This window comes from Pteropus vampyrus, unplaced genomic scaffold (assembly GCF_000151845.1).
Source record: "Pteropus vampyrus isolate Shadow unplaced genomic scaffold, Pvam_2.0 Scaffold4, whole genome shotgun sequence".
NCBI lineage: Eukaryota > Metazoa > Chordata > Mammalia > Chiroptera > Pteropodidae > Pteropus > Pteropus vampyrus.
In genome coordinates, this window is record NW_011888785.1 from 5,336,755 (window position 1) to 5,341,835 (window position 5,081).

A 5,081-nucleotide genomic window follows, 5' to 3' on the forward strand; every position below is an offset into this window, starting at 1 on the left:
ACAAAATTCAGCTAAGAAACTATGTAATTATATAAGTTGGGGGAAAAACTGACATAGGAATAGAATACTTGGCAAAGTGGTGAGGGAGGCAAAAATCAACAGGACTTATGAACAGTTAGATTTAGTCATGGAGAAGACTAGAATGTGGAAAAAACTTCCAAATTTCTGACTCGAGCAACTTTGTTGATGCTCATGACATCGCAAGAGAAAGGAAAACGGGAGGATGATTAGGAATGTGTGCTTATTTGGGGCAAGGAGTTCAGGTTGAAGTACCACTGAGAATTTTTAAATAGAAATCTATTTCCAAAAGAAAAAGTAATATAAAGAACTAGCTCTGAAGATAAAGTTCTGCTTAAAGAAAGAAGTATAGTTTAGATAATTTAAGAAAAGTGTGTAGAATGAGAGTTAAAAGTGAGCAATTCTAACATTTAAGAAATTAAAAGAGAATGAGATGCTGACAAAAGAGTTTCAGAAGCGCTAAGTTTGATAAGAATTGTTCACACATATTTTCCCTACTTCTCTTATTCACTCTGCAACTGAAAAAAATCTGGTTTCTGCTCTTTTTCCACTAGACTTGCTCTTGCAAATGATCTTCATTGTTAAGTCAAATGTGCACTTCCAAGTCCTAACTTTCTTTGACATCTCAGCAACTTTTCGCAATGTTGGCTTGCCCTTATTCCAGAAACTTTCTCTTCTTGCCTTTTATAACCCTTCAGTCTTCTGGGAGTTCTTCCTAACCCTTTAGCCGATTCTCTGCAGTCTCTTCGTTGGCTAATCTTCCTCTGCCAAATCTCTTAAAGTTTCTTCAGGCTCAATTGCAGACCAGCTTCTTGTTGTAAATTCTCTCCACAGCTTGTCATGGGTTTGGAAAAATAGCTACATATCAGTGACACTCAAATTTGAACTTGAAGCTAAACTTCTCTTCAGAGCTCCAGATCTATTTTCTTGTTACCGCCACTTGTTTATCTAGTAGGCATCTAAAATTTTATATATTTTATTATGCATATCTCTTGTTATTCCTATTTCCTTTTGCTGTTACCTCATATCCAATATATAAAGATGATTGGTTCTTCCTCCAATATATCTCATATATATATACACACATTTTTGTTTATCTTGCCACCATATCTGTAATTCAAAAAATATCGCCACACTTACCTGGATTACTCTAACAGCCTCCTATTAATACTCTATCTGGCACATTTGCTTTTCTTGCAGTTTATTCTCAATTCAGTGGCTGGAGTGATTCTTTAAAATGCAAATCTAATCATATCTCTATGCTGCTAAAGTCTATGAATGACTTCCTTTAGTTAAGGATAAAACACGAAACCTTAGTGCCTCTTACAAGGCATTACATGATTTTTCTTTTATTATTATTATTTTTGAGCCTGATCTCGTACCTCTCTACCTGACATTTAATGTATTTCTCCAAACTTGTTCATCCTCAGTGCTCGTCTGCCTAAAATGTTCTCCACCGAGTACTAAAAAACTGTTCTTGCGGTCGGCACTATGGACATCAGTTGTCAGCTCGTTAGAAACGTGGAAACTCAGCGCACAGTGAACACTTCAGGCTGGAGGCTGGGGAGTCGGGCATGATGCCTGGGTTTCTGACGAGCAGCCAGAACTTCATCGTCTTCCCTCTCTACACCTACTTAAATTTGAGCTCCCCAAATTAATAAGACTTCTTTAGCAGAGCCATCTTTGATCCCCTAATAAAGTGGTTCTCAAATTAGAGCAGCAGCATCTGGAGGACTTAGTAAATCGCAACTTGCCCCACCCCCGGAGTTTCTCATTCAGCAGGGCTGGTGTGGAGGGCTGGAATTTAGGTTTTTAACAAGTTCCGTGTGATGCCGATGCTAACGCTGTTCTTAAAGACCCTACTTTAAGAGCCATTGCTCTAATAAGCAGTTATCACCCTTAGCAGCACAGTAGAATCAGCTGGGGGAGTTTTCAAAAACCCTGTTACCCGCACCACACCGCCAGGCAATAGGACCTTTATTGGGGTCCTTAAATTTATGTGGGAGTTTTATCGTCATCTTCTTCAGATTCCTGAGAACCTATGACTATACTGATATCTGATTCCTGATATCTTAAGGTAAAACTTTTTTCGTTTGTTTGTTTTATATTTTCCTTGTCTCTTATCTCTGCTAAAATCTAAACTCCGTATTTGTTGTTGTTTTAGGATTTCGAAATTTCCTTTATTTCCTGGGGAAAAAAGTAGTGTATTAAACTTTTTGTATGTTCTAGTTAAAGAGAGACTGAGTACATTTCAGCAGGGGGAGGGGAGCTCTAGAAGATGGGCTCAGCCGACCACTATTTTAAATACCATACTGCTAAGTTTGAAATTTTACAAGAAAACTTTAGTGGAAACATAAGGGGGAAAAGTTGTTAAGAATTTTCACAGTAAATGAATTTAAAGTAAATGATTTTTTAGTTTAGATATGAAAAAGAAACTAGTGAAGACAGACGGGGTAAGATTAGAGTGTTTGTAATCACAGTTTTGTTATTCGATTTCAGATGTTCTGGTACATTCTTGCTACTGAATCTCATTTTCTAGGCCCCATAATTTTTTCCCCTTCTGTTGACAAGTTCTTCTTCAGATAAGAAAAATAAAATCGCCAATATATTATACTTAGACTTGTGTTAATATAGTCATTCCTCTTGAACTGTCTATTTAAAGTCTTGCTTCAGGTGTGTTGGTTGAGCAGATGGCTTCTTTATTCTTTTGACCTGAGTATGTGTGTGTGGTGGGGGGAGGGGTATTTTTCCCTTTTAATCCTTATAATATACTGGTTTTATGTGGAAGCCAATAAAGGGGGAAGAATAATAATTAATATGAAGAAAAGTTCTGTAATGAAAGCATTAGATTAATGATAATAGTTTGAGTGGGATTATTGAACCCATTGATATGGAGAAAACTAACAGATGCTAGGATAAAAAAAGATTCTGGGGAACTGAGTACATACTGCTATACTTAGTTATAACCGTTTCAACATTTGTTTTTCCCAAACTTCTCTTCGAACATACATGATTTTATATATATGTGTGTATGTGTATATATATATATATAAATACACACACACACACACACACATACACACATACATACATATATATGATGTAAATTAATGCATACGCACATTTTTAGGGTTTTTTTAAAGCTCTTCACATAAATAAACCTAGAAGAATGTTTTTCTTCTATAGGTATTATTCAGTACATATGATCGTATGATCAGATAATTGCATTAATGACACCAGTGTGCTCAGTATAATCTCATTACTTTAACATAATAATTCCATTTAAATATATACACAATTTCTATTTATGTCTAAAAAAGTTAAGGATGTAAGAATAAATCTTATTAAGTAAAAATTTACATTAAAACAATACTTTATCCAGAAACAAGTGGAATGCCAGAAACATAAATTAAAAGATTTATAACAGAGCAGTTTTGTTTTTTTCATTTCTATATAAAGGAGTTTGTTTTACAAGCAAAGTAATAAATGGCTTAAAACAATCTTCTTGTTGCTAGGCTCCTAGATACCTAAACGAACTTTATACTTTTTAGGTTTATACATAACAAACTGAAACACTATAAAGATGCTTAGTCAAATAGGTGACTCATCAGAAAAAATTAGAATTTCTCTTTCCTACTAGAAATTCTTGACATTGTATACAGCAGGTAGTAATTTATTTTTTAGATTTCTTGCCTTTTAATCCTGTTTTAACAACCTAGCTATGTCAACTAATCTCTTTAAAAATATAATAGCCCTTAAATACTTTCTTAGATTATAGCTTATTATTTCCCGGTTGTTATAAACAAGCTATTTCATTTCAAAATATATTTTTTAGTTAGTTCTATTTGATAATATAAGGTGGCTGGTTCTGATGAATACACAATCAAATATAATAAAATTAAATTTAAAGAACTTGATTTGAACGTTAGAAGAATCTTGCCAAGTAGTATAAATTCAATGGTAAATAATATTTAAAAAGGAGCTTAGAACTGGACTGTCAGAAGACTGAGTGATATTTCTGTTTTGATTACTCAATGGCTATGTGATTATGGGCAAATTATGTCTCCTTCTGAGACTTCTCAGATTCCCTATCTACATAATGACACGTATTTCTTTGGGTGTCAAACATTCAGAAACACAAGGGCCTGATATATGTATCTTTGTATGTATGTTTATAGTTTTAAAGTGAGGGTGAGGATGCTATTATTGAGCTACATCACATGAAAATGATATAGGATTAAATACCAACCTATGAAATACTGATTTTATTTTATATGCAATGTGTGTGTGTTGGAAGGAGATTAGTTTGAACCAGTGATTACCATGATCAAGAATGAGAGAACTATATTAAGAAATCATTATAAAACAAGTGGCAGTTTGGCCTAAATAAAGGTGGTAGTTAAAGAAATGGAGGGTTCATTGATTTTTCACTATAAGAATTGGTTCGTGATTTTTTTTTTCCTTAAAGTTTTGTGTCAAAGGTGAAGCTTAACTATTACTGGAGGTGTTAAGCAGATCATGAAAAACCAAAAGCACAAATACTGTAGAACAAACATGTATGGAATTAAAATACAAAATCAAGTAGGAAAACGTATGGAAAACTTAGCAAGAAATATGTTAATAGAAGACAAGTCTATAAATTCTCAACAAATGAAAATTAGAAGAGTAAGAATATCCATGTGTTAATGATATTTTATCTATTAACAGTGTAATCCTATATGCTTTTACGTCTTCATGCTGATACATCTAAAATAAAATATTTAATTCCACAATGCCACAGTAATATTAAAAACAAAATATTTCCCCTTTAAATTAAAGATTTTTTTTAGATAGTTATGGATGTGGAAAACTGTAGGAAAAAGTTATAACTAGGCTACTGTAATTTGCTCATTTGCCTGATATAGATATGTTATGTATGCTATTGTTATGTTATGTAGACTAAGAATTTTGTTACTTCTTAATGATGATGAAAGTGCAATAAATAAACATTAGTAATTGGAGTATCAATGTTTGACTCTGCCTTGCTTTCTCATTTATTTTCATCTATGTCTAAAATGGTTAAA